The 26,391-nt window shown below is 64.3% G+C and overlaps 1 protein-coding gene across 1 annotated transcript in view; it reads left to right on the top strand.

Moving 5' to 3' along the window:
* TNS3 (tensin 3) overlaps positions 1–26,391 on the top strand; it is a 109,185-nt gene that overhangs the window by 12,569 nt on the left and 70,225 nt on the right. The window contains exon 2 of the mRNA XM_028154125.2: positions 16,185–16,222. The gene's annotated coding sequence lies outside the window, so the exon portion shown is untranslated. The remainder of the gene's footprint in view (positions 1–16,184; positions 16,223–26,391) is intronic.

Raw genomic sequence — 26,391 nt, 5'->3', positions numbered from 1 at the left:
CGGCCTCCCGTGACCTGGTCTCCCCCGACCCGGCCTCCCCCGACCCGGCCTCCCCCGACCCGGCCTCCTGCCACCCGGCCTCCCCTGACCCGGCCTTCCCCGACCCGGCCTCCCCTGACCCGGCCTCCCATGACCTGGCCTCCCCCGACCTGGCCTCCCCCGACCCGGCCTCCCCCGACCCGGCCTCCCGTGACCCGGCCTCCCCCGACCCGGCCTCCCCTGACCCGGCCTTCCCCGACCCGGCCTCCCCCGACCCGGCCTCCTGCCACCCGGCCTCCCCCGACCCGGCCTCCCGTGACCTGGTCTCCCCCGACCCGGCCTCCCGCCACTCGGCCTCCCACCACCCGGCCTCCCCTGACCCGTGACCTGGTCTCCCCCGACCCGGCCTCCCCCGACCCCCGACCCCGGCCTCCCCCGACCCGGCCTCCCTCGACCCGGCCTCCCCCGCCCGGCCTCCCGCCACCCGTCCTCCCGTGACCTGGCCTCCCCCACCCGGCCTCCCGCCACCCGGCCTCCCGCCACCTGGCCTCCCCCGACCCGGCCTCCCCCGACCCGGCCTCCCATGACCTGGCCTCCCCCGACCCCGGCCTCCCCCGACCCGGCCTCCCGAGACCCGGCCTCCCCCGACCCGGCCTCCCATGACCTGGCCTCCCCCAACCGGCCTCCCGCCACCCAGCCTCCCCCGACCCGGCCTCCCATGACCTGGCCTCCCCCGACCCCGGCCTCCCATGACCTGGCCTCCCCCGACCCCGGCCTCCCCCGACCCGGCCTCCCCCGACCCGGCCTGAGACTCTGCTCACAGAAACCAGATGAACACGCTTCCCCGACCTTGACTGTGTGCCATTTTAACTGATTTAACTCGGGAACAACGGACACAGCACCGTGTCAGGGGTTCGCACGAGTCGCCATGTGACCACGCCGACACGACCACGCGGGTGGACCCGTCACGTCCTCCGTCCTCCCAGTCGGAACCTGCGGCAGGTTTTCTGCCGGACGGGGCCGTGGCGTCTTCCTCGCTCCCGAGCGTGGTGGCGTGCCGGGCATCCACCCGCGTGACCGTGTCCGTGTGGTCACATACTCGTGATGAAAAGGAGCGTAAGCATGGTGACTGACAAAGTGTCCATTTCATAAGCAAAACCACTAATGTTTTAAAGCTGTGAGTTAGGAAAGCTTCATTAACATGAGGGTTCTTTAAAAATGTGTTTGGTAATGTTCGCCCGAGGATATTTTTTCCACTGTTTTCTTAGAGAGAGCGGAAGGGTGGGAGGGAGGGGGAGAGGGAGAGAGAGAAACACCGATGTGAGAGACACGTAAATTGGTGGCTTCCGCACGTGCCCCAACCTGAGCCAGGGATAGCACCTGCAGCCAGGGGGGTGCCCTTGCCTGGGAATGGCGCCCGAGACCCTTTGGTCTGAGGCCGACACTCTAACCACTGAGCACACCGGCCAGGGCGACATGAGGGTTTTGAAATGATAAGCAAGCCATCACGCCCGCCCGAGAGTAAAAACAGACAGATGCACAGTGGCAACACGATAAACAGCGTTTGCTTTTTTAAAAGCTCCAGGAATAGGGAGTTAAAACTCGTTAATTGGTGAAAACACCCAACTTCCTCAGAATCTGCGCTGTTCTGTGAGGGGCTCCTGCCTCAGTCCCAGGGGCCTCCTGCGGGAATGTGGGCGGGGTCTCACCCGGGCCCTCCGTGCGCCCCCTGGAGGGCACGCCGGGACTCGCCGAGGCGGCGCTGACTTGTCATCCACTTTGGAAGTGACCGCAGACGCTCCGGGGGGCAGAGCATCCCGTGCCCTGGCCCACACCTCCTGGGGTGTGCGTGTCTGGTCCAGACCGGAACAGGGGGCCTCGTGTGTCTGGGGAACCAGGTCAATTCCAGGTCTCTGAGGTACTCTGTCCCCGTCCTCGTCCCATCCGAGCAGGCCTGGCAGGTGTGGGGCCTTGGGGCGGAGCCTCTAGTGGGTGGAGGGGGCTGTGTCCTCCTGCACCCCTCCCGGGACCCGCTCTGCTGGTCTCCCGGACACAGGACGTCCCCCTCGGGCTCTCGAGGCCTGTCCCCAGGCCTGACCACGCTGCAGACTTCCCTCCCAGTTCAGGGAAAGACACACCCACACGTTTCTCTCACTCTTTCCCTCTCCCCCTCCCTCCCTCCCTCCCACTCTCTAAAAAAAGAAAAAGATCAATGGAAAAATACCGTTGGTGAGGATTAACAAAAACAAATTTAAAAACCCTCATGTGAATACAGCTTTCCTAGTGTGTAGCTGTAAGCAGTTAGTGGCTTGCTATGAAATGATCGCTGTGAATGGCCGTGTCTGAAACCAGGGGGAGCGTGGAAAGGCGGAGGGAACCAGGAAGCGGACGCTCCTCTGTCCACGTGGGGCGGGCGCTCAGCGCGGCGGAATCCGTCCCGCGGGGAGGGTCTCGAGCCCCTCTGAGGAGCTGATGGTCCCTTTGGGGTGCGCTGGCCTCGGTGATGTGCAGAGGTGGCGTGGGCTCCGGCCCCTTCCCGCGGCCCAGCTCCGAGGTCAGGGCAGGACGGCATGGCTCGCTTGTCCACTCGCGGGCCAGAGCTCTGTGGGGAGCCGCGGACGAGTGGACGGGGGAGGGTGGGGGAGCTGTGGGGTCAGCTCTGGGACCTCTGAGTGTGAGATGCGAGGGAGGCGGAGGCCGGAGGGCCCTGCCCGGGCCCCCTGAGGAGAGAGTGGTTCCCCTCACCACCTGATGGTGTCTGCGCGGTCCCACCTCCACCCGCCACAGGCGCTTCCGGAGGGCGGCGAGTGTCAGTCCCTTCTCTGGGACCCGGAGCTCTGGCCTGCGAGGGGCAGAGGCAGGGACGGGGGCGGGGAGGGGGGCGGCGATGGGGTTTGCTCCTCTCTCTGAGGTGGGGCCTCAGTGTCCACGAGGCAGGAGCCCCGCGCCCCTCCTGCCTCACCCTCCTGGGCTGCCCGCCCCCCCCCCCCCCGGAGGCAGCCCATGTCCCCCAGCCCTTCTTCCTCCGGACTGAGGAGGCCGGAGGGTCAGGAAGGCCGAGGAGGGGGCAGACCCCTGGTCAGGACGGGGGGTGGGGTGCCCTAGTCACCAGGGGGTGCCCTTTAACTGAGTCCTTTCTGCTCTGTGCGTTCCTGAGGGACAGGGTCGCTGTTCTGAGCGGAGGGGAAGCTCCGTGGCGCGTTCTGTGCTGTTTGGAGGCAGCGGGAAGGAAGTGAAGGGGGCGAGGCGGGAATGAGGACCAGCACGAGGGTTCTGGGCACGTGCCAGACCGGAGGCCAAGGGTGTCGGGGGCACCATCTTGTTCCTTAAAAGAAGCCGCGTGACCCTGGGGGGAGGGGGAGGGGGGGACGGCTGGGTTGCCTGGGACTCGGTAGCCAAGGCCCAGAGATTTTGGTTAGCTGGCTGGACGGAGGGAGACCTGGGCGCAGGCCGCGATCTGCAGTGCGCAGAGGGATCTGCAGGGCTCAGAGCGGGCCGAGCCGAAGGTGTAAGCCGGGCTGGAGGGAGAGATGGTGCGGGGCAGGGCGGGGGGGGGGGGGGGGGGGGCTGGCAGAGCTGGGAGTCTGGCAGGGTTCCCTGATTTGAGTTTGGGGAAGCTCACTTTGCAGACTGAGTGGCTGGGCCTGGCCTGAGACCACGTCCTGACGGCTCTCACCTGCTGTGGGAGGTGAATCACAGACGTGACTTATTAGTAATCCGGGAGGGGGGGGGGGCAGTTCTGAATGTTGTGCCTTTTAAAGACGTGGGAGAGGGTCGAGGAGTCGCCCAGTCTGGCCGGGCTGGGCATCAGGGCTCGCACAGCCGGACCGTGTGGGTTCCTGCTGGCTGCGGGGCCAGCGTCCGCTGGATCTCGCCGACTCCTGGGAGGGCGTTGGCACCCGGCGTCCCAGATAGAACAGCGCGCTGCTGGCTCAGCGCGTCCCCACCCCTGCGCCTGTCTGCGCCAGATGCTGGGGAACCGGACAGAAGGCCACTCCGCTGTGTTCTGGGGGCCCTGCGGTCCCAGCGGTGGGGCCGTGTCTGCCAACCCAACGCCGAGTGGCCCTGAGAAAGGCGGGCAGTGCTCAGCGGTCTAGACAAGGAACGGACGGGGCTGAGTGAAGGCCTCCTGTGAGGGGGGAGCCAGGAGCCAGCGTCTCTGGGTGAGGAGCCAGCCGCACGGGTGCTCCCGGTCGTCGGTCGTCTGTGGTTGGAGGTTGTGGTAGCTGGGCTGTCTCTCCCCCTCCCCCCTCCTGCAGACACGGACAGGCGGTGCTCAGCCCGAGCCTGAGCGGTTAATGCCGCGAGCCGGGGCTGGAATGCGCACATGTGTTAGCCATAAAGGCCGCCCTGGCCACCCAGACTGCACTCCAGGGCCAGGCATCAGGAGTTGCAAGCAGAGTCGACAATCTGAATTTGAGGGGGAGGGGGAGACCCACACAGGCCTGCACCGTGGACGCGCCACTGGTCAACAGAGCCGCCCGCCCATGGGCACCGAGGCAGGCGGGGTCCGAGGGCCACTGCGCCCCACGGGAGGGTCGGGGGGGGGGGGGGTGGCCTCAGCCGATGTGTCCACCGTCTGGGCAGCCTTTTCTTCCTCCCGTCACCCCGAGGCCAGAGCGTCCCCTAGTGGAGAGCCCAGCTCCCTGCCGGTGGTGACACCCATCACGGTGACCCTGACTGCTCAGTCCTGCGGGCTCTGCCAGGCTCTCTGTGGACCATGCCCACCTCCCCTGGGGCTGTTCTTCAGGCAAAGGGACTTCCCAGGTGCGTGGGTCCCTGGTCATGTGACCCCCGCCCCCACCATGCTGGTCACCGTCACCTCCCAAAGGCCAGGCTTTACACTTCCTTCTGAAACCGCAGACCCAGCCCCGGCCAGTTTAGCTCTGTGGACAGAGCCTCGGCCTTCGGGCTGAAGGGTCCCTGATTGGATTCTGGGCAGGGCACACACCCGGGTTGTGGGCTCAATCCTCAGTAGGGGGCGTGCAGGAGGCAGCGATCCATGATTCTCTCATTGGTGTTTCTATCTCTGCCTCTCCCTTCCTCTTTGAAACCAATAATATACACACACATATATATATTTGTATATATATGTATATATAATAAAATAAAATTGCAGACCCAGAGAAGAAAACAGGACTGAAAGTGGAATGTGACTTTTCGGTGGCACTGGGGATGGGGAGGTCGGGGAGGGGCTGGGGGTCCGCACCCCCCAGCGTGGGAGGTACTTAACCCCTTGCTTTGAGCTTACTGGGGGTGACTGGATGGCTTCAGGATCTAAAATCCCCCAGTCCAAGACCTGAGGGTTTGGTTTTAAGCGCCTGGATGTGCGTTCTTGGAGAGGTCTGAATTCCCGCTCAGGCTGCACCCTCGCCGAAGGCGCGGGAGGTTGCAGCACCCCTGCCCAGGGCGGTGCGGTAGCGCACCGAGGCCCTGGATTTGGCTGAGCAGCCTGCGTTAGGCCCTGGAGCCGCGGGTCGGCGGGGGAGGGAGGGCTAATTCGTGTCAGATGGAGGTTCGTTCGCCCGGGGACCGTGCGCTCGCTGCTCGCTGGCTTTTGTTCCCGCCGCTGACTTCTGACTGCGGGGTGGGGTGGAGGTGGCGGCCGCCTCCCTCCAGCCTCCTGCGTCGAACTTTTCCTGGGACTCCCAGGCGCCGCGGCACTCCTGCTCGGCGGAGGGTCCTCTCCCGCCACCGGCTTGCCTGGCCAGGCCGGGCTCTCTGAGGGCGCCGGGAGAGGCCATGCGGCTGCGCGCCCTGACCCGGGGGCCGCCTGGAGGATGCATGCGCCGGACCCGGGAGCGCAGGCACCAGCGCCAAGTGAGTGGGTGTGGGGCGCTCCGAGCGGGGCAGGGGGGAGGCGGGGGCAGGGGCGAGGCGCGGGGTTGTCCCCAGCTCTTTCCGGCTGGCGCGCGCGCATCCCTTGCTCATACTCTGGTCTGTGCGCGTGCCCGTGCGCCCCTGTCTGCGCGCGCCTGTGCGCGCTCATATGCCCAGCGGTGCGCGCTTGTGTTCCCTGGTGTGTGCACGCAGGAGAGGACAAGAGCGGGAAGGGGGATCTTGCCTGGTGGGCGGGGGGCGCCCCGGGGAGCCCCACAGAGAGGGAGACAGCCTTAACTTTCTAACCCAGCTGCCTCTCGGTACACTTCCCGGGAACGGAAGCGGGGCATGGGCCGAGATGGACTCGCAGCAGCCCGTGTTTCTTGCAAAGGCGCTTAGCTGGGCTGTGCTGGCCTGTTGCAAGTTTACGGGCACGTTACACCCCCTCCCTCCTCCACAGGGTCTCCAGATGCGGGCGGGGCTCGGCGGCCCTTTCTTTGAGTCTAATCTTCAGGCCTTTATCCCGGCCAGTTGCCCAGAAACTTCCCTGAGGACTCTTCCCAGTGTCAGCACCTCCCATCACTCAGCTGTGCGCTGATGCTCAGGCAGCAGCCAGATGCGGGCTGGGAAGTTGGGGACACTAGGTGTGGGAAGGGCGTCCCCCTCTGGGTCCTGTGGCCACCAGTGCTGGACCCGTCTCCAGACAGGATACCCCAGAGGTTTGGGGTCTGCCCTGCTGAGGGGGAAGTTCCCGGTGGAGCTGAGTGGTGTTTTCGCTCCGCGGCTGCCTCCCTGGAACGTGCCGAGGTTTCCCAGATAGGAACGCGGCCTGAGTCCTCTTTCCTGAGAGGAGGGATCCAGGGCCGTGCCGCCCTAGCCTGTGCATGGCTGGGTGTCACCCCAGCGTTCCTGGGGAGCCCGGCACGGAGGCCGGAGGTCAGGGTGGTGCGGAGGGGGGCTCCGGCCCAGCACCCACGCCAGCGCGTCCTTGCTCAGATTTGCAGAGACTTTTCTTTCTAAAAACACCTCACCATCCAGAACGGCACTCATTGCCAGGCACCCCTTAGGGAGTCCTGTGGAACCAGCAGCTCCGCTCTCTCCTTCTCCGCCGCCTGCTCCCAGCAATTAAATGCCATTTGGATTCCTGAGCTGAGCCTGCTAACAGCTCCCACGTGCGGCCTCCCCTCCCCCACGCTCACAGCCCGCCTCTGGGAGAAATGAAAGTGTATCTCAGGTGAGAACAAAGGCGTCTAATCCCGGCCGCCGGCCGATTTCAGCAGAGAGGTTCTGTGCCAACGCCGGCAGCAGATGTGGCCGCACGGTCTGCGGCGAGTCCTCGGGCATCAGCAAGGCCGGGCGCTCAGCCCCACAGCAGCTCCGCCATCGCCCCGGTTCCTGCTGCAGCGGGACCTCAGGAACACAGGCCCCTCCCCCCGGGTGGGATCACATCTGTAAGGAATCAAAGGTCACAGTGACCTGCCTTGGCCCACAGACTGGCCAATTCATTCGGGCAGCACACACTCGTGGAGGTCCGCAGTCCACTGTCTTCAGCGCCGAGCAGAGCCTGGGAGGACAGGGACCAGGGCCCGTGTCCTGAGTCGGGGACATGGTGGTGCAGACGGAAGAGGAGCGTAGACGCAGCTGCGAGGTTCGGGGGAAACGTGTGCCAGCTGGGGATTGACTACAGCGGGGGGGGGGGGGGGGGGGTGTCAGCTGCCTGAATGCTTACCCCCCGTGTCTAAGCGTGAGCTGGACGGGACCCGGCAGAGCACATACCCCTCAGCCCCTGGCTGTGTGGTTTGTTTTGTGTTGATTTTAATATATTTTTACTGATTTCAGAGAGAAAGGGAGAGGGAGAGAGAGGGAAACATCCATGATGGGAGGGCATGTGCCCTGACGGGGAAGCGAACCGTCTGGTTCATAGGCTGATGCTCAAACGCTGAGCCATGCTGGCCGGGCTGGGACACATGTCTGCGGTGGTCTGTTCCCTCGTGGCGGCTCTCGGTCCAGGCTGCACGTGAGAGTCCCGGTGGCCGTGGGGGGCGGGGCGGCTTTGAAACATTCATTTCCGGCCCACCAGCAGGGGCTCTGCTTTACCTGGTCTGGGCTGCGGCTTAGGCGGAGCTGCTCTGAACCTCTGCCCAGGTGCCTCCCGCAGGCGGGTGCCCGTGCTCACACCGGCCAGCATTTGCTCACTTACCGCAGCGCCGCCCACGGGCAGGAGGCTGTGTCCTTCGTGACTTCCGGGGCCTGGAGCGTGTGACGGCTTCTGTGTGGTTCAGGACACCTGCCCTCGCTGGACAGGTTTGACGAGACCAACACGCCACCACGAGGGCCCTGGCCGGTCACTCGGAGGTCAGCGCGTCAGCCCTTGGACCGCAGGTCATGGGTGTGATTCCCGGTCAAGGGTATACGACTCAGCCCGGGTCAGGGTGAGTGCAGGAGGCACCCAATCGACGTGTCTCCCTCACATCAGTGTTTTGCTCCATCCTCCTCCCTCTCACTCTCTCTCTCAAAAAAAAAAAAAAAAAAATCCTCGGGTGAGAATTAAAAAAAAACACAGACAAAAAATCCACCCGGAGCTACGTGGGTAAGAGAGGACTGCTGTGGAGCTTGGGTCAGGAAGGCCCTGGGGTGGGTGGGTCGCGGGGGCGTATGGTCACGAGGGGAACTCTAGTCACCAGCAGAGAGCTTGACCAGCAGGGGACACGGGGATGGTCAGCACACATGGGAAGGTGGGAATGGCTGGAGCTTTTGTATGTCTTAAGAACTTTTGACTTCCCTTTCATTTTTAACAGGTGTTTTTGCTGGGTACAGAATTCTAGATTGGCAGTTTCCTCCGTGCTTTATGTTGATCCGCTGTCTTCTCACTGCTATTTTTTTTTTTTAATTTTTATTGATTTCTGAGAGGAAGGGAGAGGGGGAGAGAGAGATAGAAACACCAATGATGAGAGAAAAATCATGGATCGGCTGCCTCCTGCACGCCTCCTCCTAGGGATGGAGCTGCAACCGGGCAGGTGCCCTGACTGAGAATCGAATCGTGACCTCCTGGTTCATAGGTCAATGCTCAACCACTGAGCCTGCCGGCCGGGCCTGCTTTTTTTCAATTGAGAAACCTGCCGTTCTGCTAATGGTTGATTCGTGTGTGTAATGCACCTTTCCCCCTGGCTGGGCACTTTTAGGATTCTCTCTCTGTCACTGGGTTTGAGCAGCTGGATGATCAGGTGCCTTGGTGTGGTTTCCGTTGCATTTCTTGTATTTGGGATTTGATGAGTTTCTTCAGTCTGGGTTTATAGTTTGGAAAAGTTTGGGCCATTATTTCTTCAAATCCCGCCCCCTCCCCCACCTTTTCAGAAACTCCATCACATGCATGTCAGGCTGCTTAAAGGGGTCCCACAGCTCTGCCCTCTGGTGCTGTTTGTGTGTTTGTTCGTTACTTAGGTGGGTTCTTCTTCCCGAGCTTTATTTTGGGAAGCTGTTCTGTGAGGTCTTCAAGTTTGCCAATCTGTCTTCTGCAGTGTCTAATCTACCAGTAACCCCATCCAGTGTATTCTCACCTCTGATTTTTACATTTTTTTCTATAGATGTTTGATTTGAGTCTTTTTATTTATTTTTTTACTTATTATCATTTTTTAATATTTTTATTGATTTCAGAGAGGAAGGGAAGGGAGAGAGAGATAGAAACATCAATGATGAGAGAGAATCATTGACCGGCTGCCCGCCCCACACTGGGATCAGCCCACAACCAGGACATGTGCCCTGACTGGGAATTGAGCCCTGACCTCTTGGTTCATAGACTGATGCTCAACCACGGAGCCACACCGCTGGGCCGGATCTCTTTATACCTTTGAGGATCCTGTTTACCCTTGGAACATACAGAACACAATTACGATACCCCCCCGCCTCGTGGTAGCTCTCAGGCCAGCTGCGCGTTTCTCTGCTGATCCTGTCCGTTTGGGGTCACTGCCCAGTGACTGAGTCTCCTCGTGGGCTGCTGCTTTGCCTGCTGGTCATTTCGATGGGAGGCCAGGGGATTTTGACTGGATGCCGGCACTGCGCATTTTACCTCGTTGGCTGCTGGGTATTTGTTCATTCCTGCAGATATTCTGCTTTGTTATGGAATGCAGTTAAGTTCTTTGGAGATAGTTTGGTCCTTTGGGGTACTGCTTTTTTGCTGTTTTATGTCTTTAAATGTTGTTATTGATTTTAGAGAGAGAGAAAGGGAGAGGGAGGGAGAGAAACATCGATGCAAGAGATAAACATCAGCCCAGCCCGTGTTGCTCAGTGGTTGGGGCATATGCCCTGGTTTAGGGTTCCATTCCCTGTGGGGCGTGCAGGAGGTAGCCGATGGATGATCCTCTCTCATCATCGATGTTTCAATCACTCCCTCGCCCGTCCTCTCTCTGAAATCATTAAAAACATATGTATTTTTTAAATCTACAAAAGAAAAGAGATAGACGTCAATCCGTGACCTGTGGGGACTGAACTCACAACCTGGGCCTGGGCCCTGACGGGGAATCAAACCAGTGACCTCTCGCTGCTCAGGCCGATGCTCCGACCCCTGAGCTCACGGCCGGGGCTGGGCACTGCTCTTCAGATGTGGGTGCAGCGGGAGCGGTGCTGGCCGAGAGCTAACGCCCTCCGGCAGGCAGGCCTCTGCAGTCCCTCATCCTCCTCAGGCCTGGCCGGGGACAGGCACCGGGCCCGCTCTGTGTGGTGCTGAGCACGGCTCCTCCAATCCTTGATGCTGCTGCTTGCCTCAGCCTTGGGTGGCTCCCTCACACACATGTGTGCACACACATATACACGCATGTGCACACATGCATATGCCTGAAAGCCTCAGAGGGACTCTGGAAGGCGGTAGGTGCCCTGGGCAGCGCTCTGCCTCGGGTGCTGTCTAGTGAGTTCCTGGGTCTGCCGCCTGGACTCCAGCACCTCCTCACGCGGTGGCTGCCGGGCCCCTCTCTGCCTCCAGGAGCCGTCCTCGCGCAGGGATCCGGGGCAGCGCCACCGCGTCTTATTTCTGCCTCGGAAGAGCAGACAGATGTGTTTGCCTGCTTGTGAGCATCCTACACGTGGAACCACGCCCCGTATTTGACTTAGAGTCTGCCACTCAGCTGGGTCCCGCCTTCGACGCTGGCCGCGATGTGCCGTGTACGGGTGGTTTGCTGTGTGTGTCGGAACCGTGTTCCCTGCGCACAGGTACCGTGGGGTTCACCCAGGCACCTTCGGGCGGACGTTGGGCTGCGTCCCGTCAGGAGCACGTGGAACAGGCGGCGGGCCCACCCTCGCACCGTCTTCTGTGGACATTTGCATTTATTTTCTTTTAGCGTCTGGAGGAGTGGCTTTGTGGAGTCCTGTGATTGTTGTAGATTTAAAAATATTAAGAGATTGACTGGCTGGTGTGGCTCAGTGGCTGAGCATCAATAAAAATAAAAATATAAGAAATTGTCTGTTTTCCAAAGTAGTTGTACCATTTAACATTCTTTTTAAAAATATATATTTTTTATTGATTTCAGAGAGGAAGGGAGAAGGTGAGAGATAGAAACATCCATGATGAGAGAGGATCATGGATCGGCTGCCTCCTGCACGCCCCACACTGGGGATGGAGCCTGCAACCCGGGCACGTGCCCTGACCGGGAATTGAACTGTGACCTCCTGGGTCATAGATTGACGCTCAACCACTGAGCCACGCTCATCGGGCTGCCACATTCTTGAAAACAGCGCCTTGGAGGCAGTGAATTCTGTGAGTGACCCCCTCGGAGGATCCGCGTGGACAGGACTTACTGACGGAACACATGCCGCGTGTCGGAAACGGGGACAGGGCCTGGCACTGGTTTCCAAGGCGACTTGGATCTGTGCACGGTCATCCCTCCGCCGTGAGCCTCGAGCCACACACGTGAGCTGGGAGGGGCGAGGGCTCCTGTCCAGGTGCCGTGCGTGTGGGGCCTCGATGCCCGGCTTTCTGGGTGCCGCCTCCTGTCAGGAGGCTGTGACAGCCTCTGCTTAGCGTGCGCGACCCCAGAGGCTGTGTGAGCCTCACTTCTCCCAGGGGAGCGCGGGGAGGGGGAGGCGCGTGGCTACCCGGGGCGGGCGGAGGTGGTGTCAGCCTCTCATCTGAAGCGGACGGGCGTGAGCGGTGTTGAGGCGGGTGGCGCTCCCGCACGCTTCTCCCGGGGTTTGCGGGCGAGCGGGCGAGCTGGGACCCCCGTGTCGGGAATGCTGACAGGCGTCCAAGGCCCTGGGGACCCCGCTGGCAGGGCGCCTCCTGTCCGGTTCGCTGGGAAGCCCCCTTCCAGCGCCTCTCTCTCTGCGCCTCGCGGTGGCCCTGGAGAGGGAGGAAGTGCCAGCGCCGCGGGAGAGCGGACCGCGTCCTTTGCCTTTGCAGCCCGCAGAGCAGAACGAGGTCTGCACGGAGGCCGGCGGCTGCGGGGTGTGCGAGCAGGTCCCCGCCGGGCGGGGGTGCCCTGCCGAGGTGAGGCCCTGCTCAGCCTCTCGGTGACGAAACCAAGCAGATGGGGCACTCCGGGGGTTTCCGCGGGTTCAGGCCTGGAATTCCCCCGCAGCCTGTCCCCGCACTGGGCAGGGCCAGCTGTGTTTGCTCAGGGTCCCGCTCCAGGAATTCCCCAGAGAGCAGCGCTGGGGGGGGGGGGGGGGGAGGGAGGGGGATGGGCTGAGAGGACGCGTTTCCTGCCCCGCCCCCCCCGCCCCGGGGCCGCATGACTCAGGGGCTCCTTTCTACCTTCTGCTCTTTCACCCAAGTTCACACACGAAGAAATGTGCCCGTTCCCCGTCAGGCTCAGTGCGCGGCGGCCCTTCCGGCCTCCCGGGAGGTCTTGTGTCACGGAACAAAGCCCGCGGCTTCGCTAGACGCCACGTGATCCGTGGGACTTGCTGTTTTTGTAAAAATATATCTTTTTATTGATGTCAGAGAGGAAGGGAGAGGGAGAGCGAGAGAGAAACATCCATGGTGAGAGAGAATCATGGATCGGCTGCCTCCTGCACGCCTCACGCTGGGGGTCGAGCCTGCACCCCGGGCCTGTGCCCTGACTGGGACTCGAACCCTGACCTCCTGGTTCATAGGTCAGCCACTGAGCCACACCGGCCGGGCTGCTGTGTCACCCTTGATGACACCTGGTGACCTGGCGAGAGAAGCTCTGGGGTCACCTGTGTCCTGGGGACGCAGGAGAGGAGCAGCCCTGAGGGGCGGGCGGGGGTGGGGGGGCAGGGAGCGGAGGTGCCGGGACTCGGCTCCCTGGGAGCACAGGCCGAGGGGGGAATGAAGGCCCCGGCAAGCCCGGGAGCGGCCGGGTTCCCAAGGCTCCGGGAGAACACGAAGAATAGAGGTTCCAGGACAACCAGTAGAAATGTCAGCCGCGGCGCCAGTGCCCGGGGCACGGATCCCTCCGTGTGGGGGCCTCCGTGTGGGGCCTCCCTGTGCAGGGAGCTCCGTGTGGGGGGCCTCCGTGGGGGGGGGGCTCCGTGTGCAGGGAGCTCCGTGTGGGGGGGCCTCCGTGTGGGGCCTCCGTGTTCAGGAACCTTCCTTCCTTCCTTCCTTCCTTCCTTCCTTCCTTCCTTCCTTCCTTCCTTCCTTCCTTCCTTCCTTCCTGTTTGTTAATCCTTACCCAAGGACATTTTTCCCTTTGAGAGAGAGTGGGAGGAAGGGAGGGGAGGAGGAGAGGGAGAGAGAGAGAGAGAGAAACATCGACATGAGAGAGACATCCATGGGTTGCCGCTTGCACATGCCCCGGCCGGGGCCTGGGGGTGAACCGTAAGCCGGGGCACACGCCCTCGATGGGGAGTTGAACCAGCATCCCTCAGTGCGATGCCGCCGCTGTCACCACGGAGCCCTGCCAGGGCGCGCCCATCCTTTCTCACGTGAGCTGAGGGGTCTCCCTGTGCCGAGGCCTCCCGTGCGGTCAGCCCTTGTCTCTCCCGCGGATTTCGCGTGCGCCGCCCACAGCTGTCCGTTTCTCTCCTTGCCCGTTACAGTCATGCCACGTGTTCGCTTTAGGACCAGATCCTCCGTAGCCCGTACTTCCTCTGGGGATCGCTAGTCCTTTTCCCGTGGCCGACAGGAGCCATGAGCGTGGCTCTCGAGTCCTCGCACGCGGGGAGGGGTGTTGTGTGCGTTTTCTGGCTCCTGTTCCGTGTGCCCGGCAGGGGGCGGGCCCTGCGTCTGCGTTCGGTCGGCTCTCCAGGGAAGCGGAGCCACAGGACCCCCAGGGGAGGAGAGTCGCTCTGGGGGGTCCGCGCCGGGTGATGCAGGCGGAGACCAGGGAGCCCCGGTCCAGGTCCAGCCTCGGGGAGCCCGGTGTCCCGGCGCCAGCACAGTGAGGCTGCGAGGAGTCTCCCTCCGCCCGTGGTGCTGAGTGGGCCCAGGAGGCGCCAAGAGGCCAGCGTCCCCGGGAGGGCAGTCTGCTCGCCGCCCGCCCCCGCCGTGGACGTGAGCCTGCGGGTGAGCGGGCGGGCTGCCTCCGCTGTGGTGGAGACTTGACAGTGGACCAAACCGTCGCTCTACACTCTAAATACACACGGTTTCGTTTGCCAACTGCACCCCTAACGCTGGAGGCAGCAGGGGCAGGTGGGGGTCGGGGCTGGCAGTCAGAGTGACGTGCACGTTTGTCCTGGGCCTGTGCGGTTCAGGATGCAGGTTTCTGGGGAAAGTTCTGGTGCTTTTGTGGCCTCCTCCTTCCTGGGACCGGGCTGTGCGGCGTGGCGGCCAGGGAGGGAGGCCCCCTCCCGCTGTGTGCAGGCCGGCTGGACACCGGCTTCCGACAGTGACCCCAAGGGATGATGGTCACCTGCTCTCCATCTGCATCTTTTAAAAAAAGTTTTTAAATTGGTTTTTATTTATTATTATTTATAAAAAAATTATTGATTTCAGAGAGAAGGGAGAGGGAGAGAGAAATAGAAACATCAGTGATGAGAGAGAATAAGTGATTGGCTGCCTCCCGCCGCCCCACACTGGGGATCGAGCTCGCAGCCCGGGCACGTGCCCTGCCGGGGAATCAAACCCTGACCTCCTGGTTCACAGGATGACACTCAACCACTGAGCCATGCCGGCCGGGCTTTAAATTAATTGATTTTTAGAAAGAGAGGAAGCGAGAGAGAGAGAACATCAATCCTGCCTCCTGTGTGCGAGCCCACACACAGGGCAGGGCGTGTGCCCTGACAGGGATCGACCGGCGACCTTTTGGTGCCCGGGATCTGCCTAACCAACAGCCCCAGCGGCCGGGCCGCGTCTTTAATCGGCGGAAGCCCTCCCCTCAGTGGTGAGCGCGTCTCTGAGAGGCTCTCTCCTCACCTGGGGGAGGGGGCTGCCCGTTAGGTGCAGGATCAGTAACTTCACACACTCGGAGGCACAGACAGGCAGTTCAGAAACTAGACCCCACCGACTTAACAGCAGGCTGTTCACCCCCAGACCCGGGACCGCCAGCCGCCGGCCCCTACGCGGACCATGTGAGGCCAGCGTGGGGGTGCTGGCTCGCAGGGAGGAGGGAAGGTGGGCCTGAGACGCTTGGGCCTCTGCACGCCGACCTGGTTTGGGGCGTGTGTTCTGACCGCTGAGGCTTGTCATCCGGGACCCCGCAGGCTGCCTGCCATTTCAGAGCAGGTCCCCGAACCGTCCCCGGTGACATCGCTGTGACCCTGGGAGAGGAACAGGCCGGGAGGGAGCCTCCTGGGGAGACCCGGATGCCCCGGCTCACGCCCCCGGCCCAGGCCCCGCCCCTCATCCCACTGCTGCCCGGGGTTCACCTGGGCAGGAGGGGTGCCCCGGGGCCCACACGGAGCCTGCGTGTCCTGCTGTCCCTGCCCGGAACGTGGGGGAGGGGCATGTCCCCGCGCAGAGCAGGGTGGCGGCCCAGCTGCGCCCCTGGAGGGCAGGGCTGTGGAATCCATTGGTTCCTGGGAAACCCGCACCGTCAGGCCGTCTGACACCTGCCACTCGGGTCGGCGGTGGCCCCGGGAGGGTCCCGCAGGATTGAGACGTGGATTCCGTCCGACAGTCAGTCCAGAGTGCGACTCGGCGTGGACTTTCTCGCTGAGCTCGGGGCCGGTCCGAGTCCTCGGGTGTTCAGTCCTCTTCCCTCCGGAGGAGCTGGGATTTGCCGGTGGACCGCAGTGCTTCCTGCTGCTCAGGTTCCCCGAGGTGCATCCGGGTCTGGGAGCCCCTGGGATGTGCCCCCGTCCGCACGGCCCATCTGACCGTGGCGGCCGCGCAGGGGTGGCGGGTCCTTGCACACGTGGCCCCGACGCCGAGCCCAGCGCTGCCCCGTGGGCGGGAACCTCCCCCATCCGGCCTCTCCGAGGGCTGGGGGTTTGGAGATGTAGGAGGTGTTGCTGCCCAGACCACTGAGCACACGCTCTCGCTTCTCTTCCAGCCGGCAAGTCCTCCGCCCACAGGCGATGTGAAGCCCAGGTAAGCGCCCCCTCCCCCCCCCCCGCCCTGGGCCTTCCCCCTCGGCTACTGCAAACTACACGTCGGGGAGGGCCCGCTGGGCAGCAAAGGAGCCGGATCAGCGGCCGGTGCTCCCGAGACTTCTCGGGGCCACGGCGTCGTGGCTGAGTTATAGGACAAGACCTCCAGCATCTGGGTCCGAGGAGAGCGGGCTGACTCCTGACCACGTCACGCCCTGCGGCTAGCACACGCCGCCTCTCGGGGCAGAGGGTGGGCCGGGCTCGGGCCCGCCTGGCCTGAGGAGTTGCTGGGGGAGTTGTTCGTTCGTAGGTTGGTTGGGGTTTGCAGGCTGTTGTGGGAGTGGGGGCCCTGAGTTGGGGTGTGGCCCTGCCTCTGCGTGTTCCTTGGGGGGGTCAGTGCTGGACCCGCAGGAAGCGGGGAGGCGGGAGCTGGGTGGGTTCAGGGACCTGATTGGTGGGAAGCTGCTGGCTCCCTGGACGGGCTCGGTTTTCACCCCGTCACTGTGTCCGCGCGCCCACATTCTCTGCACACGTGACCCGCAGCGGGGCCACCTTTGTGAGCCCATCAGATGTCCGCGGGCGGCCGTTCTGCGGTCCAGGGAGCTGTGGACCCCGCGGGCCAGTGTCTTGAGATCCCACCTGGTCCTCCCGACTGGGAAGGACACGTGCGGAGGCGGCTTCGTGCCATGAGCTGGCTTCCCAGGGTGCATTGTGCATGGAGGACCTGGGACCTGGTTTCCTGCACCCTCCCACACACACACACACACACACACACACACACACACACACGGGTACATGTAGGCCAGTGATGGCGAACCTATGACACGCGTGTCAGCACTGAAACGCGTAGCCATTTCTGATGACACGCGGCCGCTGAGGTGTCCGCATGCCGAGGATGAAACATTTGCTGCTCCTGAGGATGAAACATTTGCGAAATGTTTTTTCCTTAAAGTGACACACTACCCGAGTTATGCTCAGTTTTTTGGCGAAGTTTGACACACCAAGCTCAAAAGGTTGCCCATCACTGATGTAGGCACATACAATTCACAACCACATGCACACTCGCACATGCACACAGTTGCAGACACGCGCACCCAGGTGTACCGACACACGCAACGTATACACATGCAGGCACTTGCACACACACAGATGAATACACGCAGACACACAGTTCACACTCATGCTCAGGCAAGCACAAACAATGCACACACACGTGTCAGGCGCACACTCACAGGCACGAAGGTGAAGCACTGCAGGCCCAGCCCTTATTCTTCTTTCAGGGAAGAGAGTGAGTGACTCTCTCTCTAAACGCTTCACTGGGGCGGACTTGGGACCTGAAGGCAGAGAAGAGCGCAAACCTCTGGTGCAAGGGCACCGGCCCGGCCACCGCCTTCCGTCCTCGCCACACCGTCCGGCCCCTCCCGAGGTGGCCCACGACTTGCGTGGGGAGCTGTGTGGTGCACGGGCGTCTGGGCGGGGCTTTGGGCGTTTCTGCGGTCACTTGCGGCCTCACTTCGGGTCTCGCCCTGGGAAGGCGGGCCTCTCCCGCTCACATACTCGTGGGCAGGACTGGGGTCCGACGGCCTGGTGTCATGGCCTGTGCCCTCACGACGCTCCTCTGACGTGTGCGCTGCACCTGTAACCTGAGCTGTGGGAGCAAAGGTCCCGTGAGCGGTGGGCGTGGGGTAAATGCCACCGTGGGAAATGGCTCGGATTTCAGAGAGGGTCCCTCAGTCCCTGTGAGGATTTACATGAGCCCCGACCCCTGAGGGTCCCCTTCAGAGGGAGCCTGTCCAGCACGGAGTGTGACTCATCACCATGGTGGTGGGGGCCGAGGGGAGCCACCCAGGGATGCTGTCTGTCCTGTGTCATTCCTGCATGTGTGTGGGTGTGCATGCATGAGTGTGCATGCCACTGCACGTGTGTGCATATATGTGAGTGTGCACGCATGGGAGTGTTCAGATAGGTGGGTGTGCATGCCCATGCACATGTGTAACATGCATGTGTGAATGTGGATGTGTGTGAGTGCACACGTGTGAGTGCATGTGTGGGTGTGGGTGTACATGCCTGTGATGGTATTGCTGCCCGGCACCTTGACCTGCGCTGCAGACCTGAGCCCACCGCTGTTGGCTCCGATTCTTAAAGGTGGCCCAGCCAACTACTTAGGGGATTGAATTCTTTGGTTCAAAGAATATTCCAGAAGTCTTAGCTATCACTGATTGTGCCATTTGTAGCCGCAGAAATTGGCAGTTGGCTGAGAGGCAGATAAGCTTTCGCTCTTATTAGATCGGAGGCGGTGGGGGGGGGGGGGACGTGCCGTATTCATTTCTCTGGGAATGCAGCTTCGATGCAGGAGAGAGCACCCGCAGCGACAAAGCCCCTCTCATTCCCAAGCCCCGACGTGTCCCGGGGAACAGAGGGCCACAGACTCCCAGCCGCCCCTGGAGCCAGCGGGTGCAGCTGGTCCCCCGGGAGCCGCGCCGAGGCTCCCGACAGCTGGGTCCTGGCACCGCCTGTGCAGGCCGGAGCGCAGGCACGTGGAGCTCTCGGGAGACGAGGGGCTTCGGGGAGAGCACAGGCCCCGCCTCCACGTCCGATGGGTCCGGCCCGAGCAGCGCCGGGACCCTGGGTCTCAGCTCCTCCCTCTGCTGAGCAGGGGTGAGGCACCCGTCCCCTGGGGTGTCCGCAGCGGTTCTTCCTGACGCCACCAGGGGGGGTGTCACAGGCGGTCCTCAGGCGCCCTCCCTCCGTCCTCTGCCAGGCGGGGGCAGGCCACTCCCCGCGGTGTGGGGCGCTCTGGCACTGCCATTCCCCCCACCGTCCCCAAGCCCCTGTGCAGGCGGAGGCCGTGCTGTGGCTGGGCCTCTGCAGCCCCGTCCTCAGGCGATGGCCTGGACCCGCGCCCGCCAACACCCAGACACCCTCTGCCTCCTGGCGCCGCCGGTCAGAGGGCCAGCACCCGAGGTCCGAGCCTGACCGCGCCTCCTGGGGACTGGGTGTGGCCGGGAGCGTCTCCCAGGCCGGTGGGTGGCCCGGTCTCTCCTCCTGACATGCTCTGTGGTCGCGGGCAGGTGGTGTCATTTCGGGGAGCCTGCTTCGAAGGCTGCGCTGCACGTCCCACACCCACCGCTCCCTCCGCTGCGTGGGGAGCCCAGTGGGCTGAGCGCCGCGTCCCACCTCGGGTCCGTGTGCGAGGGCGCTCCGCCTGGGCCGCGCTCTGCTCTCGGGCGCGGTTTCCTCTGCGCGGGCATTCAGGGCCCGCCCGCTGGCCTGCGTGGGCTTGGTCCCCACGGGCCCTGGCAGACCCGGGAGGGCGTTCCGACCCCAGGACTCTGACCAGAGATGGGCCTTGGAAGAGGCAGCACGAGGGCATGGGCGGGTCTAACGTGACGAGCGTCCTGAGGGCAGAGGAGGATGCAGGACCCCAGAGGGAAGCCGGGGAGGACGCAGCGGGCAGCGTCCACACACCCAGGGAGGCCTCGGAGAGCCGCCCTGGGACCCTGACCCGGCGCAGCCTGCGGGCTGGGGCGTGACCGTCCGCTGCTCAAGCCGCCGGGGGCCCGACAGGGCGGCCGCGCTGAGGAGGTCGGAGTGGAGCCGCCTGGCTGTCGCAGCCGCGTGTGGACGGTGCACAGGGTGAGGGCTCGGCCTCGGTCTCAGTGCACGTGTCCGTGGGGCCGTGGGGTTCCGGGGTGCTCGCCCACATGACCCACACGGTGGCGGGCGTGGCGGGAGCTGCACACGGGCTTTTAGAGGAACCGGCGCCCCAGGAGGGTTGACTGTGAAACGGCAGCCACGGAAGCTGGGTCTGTGGGGCAGGGTCCAGCCGGCCCCGTAACCCGGTTCACGCTGAGGCTGCAGTCGTCCACGGTCAGCCGCACACCCACACGCACTCATAACCCAGCCCCTGCAAACTCACACACTCGGTCACGTGGACACAGCCAGACACACAGACACTCCCTTTCCCGGGCACAGTGGCTCCAGCTCGAGGCCCCTCTGTCCTGTCCACCTGGCCGCCTGTCCACCTGGCCATCTGTCCGCCTGTCCACCTGGCCATCTGTCCGCCTGGCCACCTGGTCGCCTGCCGCCTGTCCACCTGTCCGCCTGTCCACCTGTCCGCCTGTCCACCTGGCCATCTGTCCGCCTGTCCACCTGGCCATCTGTCCGCCTGGCCACCTGGTCGCCTGCCGCTGTGGGACAGGCTGCTGATACCAGCGGCTGCAGGTGCCACGTCGGCAGGTGCGGCTGGGTGCAGCCTGTTTGTTTACGGTTGCCCTTGGTAACGGTGACGGGGCCCCACGTGGAGCCACGGGAAAGCCATAAAGTGACTTGGGCCAGGCCTCTGGGGCCTCAGGCCGCCCTGGTCCCTGCCTGCCCCATCGCCACCTCTCCTCCCCCTCCCGGGGGCTCCTGCTGCCCGGGGAGCCGCTCCTGTGGGGAGGTGCGTGGAGTTTGGACCCAGCGAGTCCCCTCTCCTTCCTGGATCTGCCTGGAGCGGCCGTGGGACGCGGTGCCCCAGGCGCAGGTGCCCCAGGCGCGGGACGAGGTGCGGGGTTGGGGTGACCGCAGACAGTGCCGGCGCGGCGGTGACCTGGGAATCTGTGAGTGTGCCCAGGGGGGGCGGGGCCTTGCCCGTGTCGGCGTGCGGGGAGGGGCAGCCGCGTGTGCTGGATGGTGGCAGACAGAGCACGTGGCGGTGGCTGCGTGGCGTCTTCAGCTCCGTCAGGAGGGGGATGGGTGCCTGCAGAACCCGCGAGCTGACGAAGTGCCCGTCAGTCCTCTCTGCCGGGAGGAAGGCCGAGCAGCCTAGACATGGCCCAGGGCACATCTTTCTCGTGTCCACTCGGCGAGCAGGAGGCCGAGGGCCTTCGGAGAGGGGAGGACGCGGGTGAGCACTCGGCCGTGCCTGAGCCCGCCTGAACCCTGACACCGCCTCGGGGAGTTACATGGTGTCTCCAGGCTATGAGGTGGCCCCCGAGGGGGGGGCCGCAGGCATGGGTAGGATCACGGCTGGCCGGGGGTCCTGGGCCTGTGTGGGTGCCAGCTTGGCATCCACGGAAGCTGGGTGCTCAGCCCCTGTGGTCAGCGGAGGGACGCTGAGTACCAGGACCTGCAGCCCATGGCCCGGTGACAACGTGCGTGTGTGTGCGTGTGTGTGTGTGTGTGTGTCCCGCCCCCTGCGTGGCTGTCACACTGGTTGGCTGCCTTCCTCCTTCGAGGGACGGAGTCGGGACACAGGAACCTGGCTGTTCTCACGTGGGCCCCATCCTGGGACCGGGGGAGCTGCGTGGAGGGAACGCCGGCCGAGTGTGCGCTTGCTGGCGGCCTGGCAGTGCGGCGTGTGCAGCTGCTGATGTCACTCTGGCTCTCCCTTGGCTGGCGCTGCCCCCCCCCCCCCCCCCGCCCCACGGCCCTTCTCCCGGGGGCTCGTGTGCATGCTCACGGGAAGGTGGTGCCAGGGAGGTCTCTCCCGGCGTAGTGTCTGCGTCTCCGCGCCTGTGCAGGCCGGCGGGCGGTGGCAATCGTCTCTCGCGGGCGGTGGTGACTGAGCCGGGGACCCGGCCCTCCCAGGCCCTCCCAGACCCCTGAGTTTGTGGTAGTGGGCGTCCCTCCACGAGTGCGTGTCGCTGTTTATCACTGCGAGGGGCCGGTGCCTCGCCAGGAGGAGATGCGTGGGCAGGTGAGGGGTGGGCCAGTCGGCGTGAGGGCTCTGCTCTGCGTGTGCGGGATGGGTGTGTGCCGGGTACCGAGCGATTCGGGGCCCCACAGAGCGCTCTCAGGGGCCACTCGGACCGGCTGGGTGGGCGGTGTCATTACACCCCATCTGGCCGCAGGGGGATGAGGGGGGCCCAGGACACTGCACCCCTAGTGGCCGTGGTTTGTATACTCACGTCTGATATTTCATAGCGCCTCCCACCTGTCCTCTCCACAAACCTTTCCCGACAACGAACTGAAAACATAACTGAGCGGCTTTACGTTCAGGGCACTTAGGTTTACAGGAGAACTGGGCAGATCGGGGGGCCCCGTGTCCACCCCCACAGTCAGCCTCATGAACGTGGGAGTGGGAGGCCGGTCCTGGTGTGCGTTCTCTTTTCTTTCCGCACAATCTTTTCATTGATTGGTTTCAGAGGGAGGGGGACAGGAACGCCATCTGCTGTTCCACTCACTCGTGCTTTCGTGGTTGACTCTTGTGCGCTGGACGGGGAGCCAGCCCAGCCCCACCTGGAGGCCCGGGAGGCCGCTCTGGCCCACTGAGCCCGGCCGGGCCCTGGTGTGGGCGCCATCGACATTGTCATCCAGAGCCCTGGCTGCAGGGCCGGCCCAGGGGCTGTGCCTTCTGTGCGTTTGGACAATGTGCGGTGACGTGTCCACCACGAGGATGTCACAGGACGCTCCCCGCCCTGAACCGTGCTCCCCGTCCCCCTCCCCTCCGACCCCGTCCCTGTCCCGGGCCTTTGGCTCTGCCTTCCTCAGGACGCCCGGAGCGGGAGCCACACAGCACGCAGCCCTGTCACATGGCCTCTGCGCTGAGTCACGGCCTCTGAGGTTCCGCATTTCTCTTCACACTCGACAGCTCGTTTCCTCCTGTGGCTGAACTAGACTGGTCCAGGCCAGCTTCCTCCAGGGCAGGCCCGGCTCCTTTTGTGGCCACAGGACACGTGTGGCCGAGGGGGTGCTGTCCGGGTGGAATTGACCTCAGGGCTCCGTGAACTGGTGTGTGTCCGCTGCCGGCTCCGCGTTCCCAAAGCCACTTGCTTTTCAGTGTGTTTTGTTCTCTGCGTCGCGGTCATTGGTCCGCTTACTCTCTCGCCTTAACGTCCCTGTGGGTCTGAGGGCTCGGGGGGAGCCGGGGTCCTGCCTGCCGGGCCTCCCAGTGGGAGGAGGGAGCGGAAGCCAGCGGTTCTGGAGAGTGGAGGGGCTGCTGCGTGTGTGCACGTGTATACATAGCTGTGCATGAGTGTGCGCACACGTGTGTGTGTGCACGTGTGCGCACGTGCATGTGTTGGTAGGTGAAACCAGCAGAGAAGGTGGTTCTGGAGAGGGGAGGGGCTGCTGCATGTGTGTATGTGCGCACACACATGTGTATGTGTGTGTATACACACTTGTGTGTGCATGCATGTGCATGTGTGGGAGGTCGGGGTGCCAGCAGAGTGCCCCTGCCCCAGGCGAGGGCATGAGTCAGATCCTGGCAGTAATAAGCGGTCCCAGAAGGAAGGACCGCCCGCCCTGCTCCTGGAGGAACGTGGTACCGAGGTTATAAATAGCCTCTGCGGCGGGGACCGCGGTCGACTGCCACCCCCGCAGCCACAGACGGTCGTCAGCCCTCCGATGGTCCGCGCTGTGCCCTGCAGCGAGCTCGGACAGGGCGGGGCGGGAGAGCGGGGCTGCGCCTGGGCACTGGGTTCTGCCGGCCCCTCACCGCCCTTCCTGCCCGGGAACAGCCTGCCGGCCGGCCGTCCTGCACGTGACGAGCCCGGCGCCAGCTGCCCTCAGAGCACTGCACGCTCCCGTCTCCTCCACACACTTCCATTCCCTCCACCTCCTTCCCCTCCTTCCCCTCCACGCGCTCCCGTCCCTCCACATGTTCCCATCCCCTCCACACACTCCCGTCCCTCCACCTCCTTCCCCTCCTTCCCCTCCACGCGCTCCATCCCCTCCACGCGCCCCCGTCCCCTCCACACGCCCCCGTCCCCTCCGCACACTCCCGTCCCCTCCACGCGCCCCCGTCCCCTCCACGCGCCCCGTCCCTCCACGCGCCCCCGTCCCTCCACACGCCCCCGTCCCTCCACGCGCCCCCGTCCCCTCCACGCGCCCCCCGTCCCCTCCACGCGCTCCCGTCCCCTCCACACACTCCCGTCCCTCCACGCGCTCCCGTCCCCTCCACGCGCTCCCGTCCCCTCCACACACTCCCGTCCCTCCACACCCTCCCGTCCCTTCCACACGCTCCTGTCTGTCCCTCTACCTCCTTCCCCTCCACGCGCCCCCGTCCACTCCACGCGCCCCCGTCCCCTCCACGCGCTCCCGTCCCCTCCACACGCTCCCGTCCCCTCCACACGCTCCCGTCCCCTCCACGCGCTCCCGTCCCCTCCACGCGCTCCCGTCCCTCCACATGCCCCGTCCCTCCACACACTCCCGTCCCTCCACGCGCCCCCGTCCCTCCACACGCCCCCGTCCCTCCACGCGCCCCCGTCCCTCCAGTTCTTAGACGAGGAAGCCGAGCCCCAGAGCGATCAAAGCCTGTAACCGTGTCTCCTGGGCCTGGGGGTAGCCGTGGCCTCACAGCGTTGGCGCGTCTTTCCTGGGGGAGGACCGCGGTGGCTGAGGGACTGCGTCCCCGTCCCCACACACAGCTCTGGCTGGGAGCAGGCGACTCCGCCTCAGGTCCCTGCGGGGAAGTAGCTCTGGGAGGAAGGAGGCCAGGGTGGCTGTGAGCCGTGGGAGCCTGGTGACCCCGCAGAGCCCCCTCCTCCTCCACACGGCGCCGTGGGAACCGTGTGCCCAGCTCCACGGGCAAACCTGGTCCTGGTTCTTGGAAATGGAAGAGGAAACGCTGTGTGTGAGTGGCAGGCGTCTTCCTCCAGGAGGGCCTCCACTGTTCATTGGATTAGAGACTCGGCCTGCTGAACCTCTGCGTGACAGCAGGACACGAGTGGCTGCTGTGGGGTCCGCTCTCGTCCAGGCTGTGACCTGGACCTTTGTCCTCGGGCCTCCCAGCGTGTGAGGACGGAACAAGGCCGCAGGTGCGCCCTCAGCTCGGTGCACAGAGAACATGGACGGCAAGTCTGCGCTGGTCACGTCGGAGGGCAGTGAAGGCCTCCAGCCCCGCAGCCTCCGCGGCCTTTTCTTCTCTTCCTGCCGTCTGCGGGGAGAGCCGTGGGGAGGAGCCGTCTGGGGGGAGAGCCGTGGTGGGAGGAGCCATCTCGGGGGAGAGCCTTGTGGGGGAGCCGTCTCGGGGGAGAGCCGTGGGGGGGGGGAGCTGTCTGGGGGGAGAGCCGTGGGGGGGGGGGAGGCCGTCTGGGGGGAGAGCCATGGGGTGGGGAGCTGTCTGGGGGAGAGTCATTGGGGGGAAAAGCCGTCTCGGGGGAGAGCCGTGGGGGAGGGGTTTTCTCGGGGGGGGGGAGAGCCGTCTGGGGGGAGTCTAGGGGGGAAGAGCCGCTGGGGAGAGAACAGTGGGGGGAGCCGTTTGGGGGGAGCCGTCTGCGGGGGAACCCTCTTGGCTAAGTCCTGTGTTTCCAGGTGGCCTGGTCCTTGGAGGAGGCCATGGCCCCAACATGTGGGGTGGGCGGGGCCGCGCCACCCAGCCTGGGCGCAGGTGCAGGCCTCACCTGGCGGCGCGGGCGTCTTCCGGGGCCTGTGGTTCCGCGCGGAGGGGAATCCCTCTGAAACCCGAGGCGGTGTTTCCTGAGCTGCGGCCGCCTCCTGTTGTCTCATTAAAGGGAGGACGGCGGCTTCTGTGAAAGGTGACACCGGGGCTCAGGTTACCCCCAGGGCGAGGGCCCCGAGCTCCGGCAGCTGCGCCTTTGTGTGCTCCCTGTGTGCACATGTACCTGCACGCACACGGTGTGCATGTGTACACATCCATGTGCGCGTGCAGGTACCCATGGCATGTACATGCACGAACCGTGGGGGGGGTGTGGTGTGCGTACACGTATGCACAGTGCTGTGCGTAGATACATGCATAAGCATGTGCGTGTGTGTGCCTACATGCCCAGGAGGCATGGAGGACACGGAGAGGCGGTGAGGATGGTGAGCCTGAGATTCAGGAGGCAGGGCCGCGGTGAGGGTCACACGTAGGAGGTGGGCAGGCGTGAGGCCGGAGTCGTGGTGCCGCCCCCACAGGGAGCCCGCCTCTGAGCCCACGGTGCTGGCGAGATGTCAGGGACCCTCCCGTTCCCGCCGGGAGGGAGCAGGACGGCGGGACCCCGCGGAGCCAGGCCTTTCCCCGAGATGGCTCCTGGTTCCCGGCTGCAGGACGGGCCTGACCTCGGCCCCAGCGGGGCCCGGGTTCCCAGGAAGCCGGCGCCCGCCGCCCTCCAGCCGCAGGCCACTCTCGGCGCAGGCTGCTTTTATCCACCGCCTCCCACGCCCGGAACAGCGCCCAGCGTGGGCTTTCGTCAGCGTTGGCTGGTAAGAGGCGCCGGGACTTGTGGGAAAGGCGGCGGTTGAAAG

This window comes from Eptesicus fuscus, chromosome 14, assembly GCF_027574615.1.
Source record: "Eptesicus fuscus isolate TK198812 chromosome 14, DD_ASM_mEF_20220401, whole genome shotgun sequence".
Classification (NCBI taxonomy): domain Eukaryota; kingdom Metazoa; phylum Chordata; class Mammalia; order Chiroptera; family Vespertilionidae; genus Eptesicus; species Eptesicus fuscus.
The sequence above is the reverse complement of the archived record's forward strand: the minus strand, read 5'-3'. Positions and strand labels throughout refer to the sequence as shown.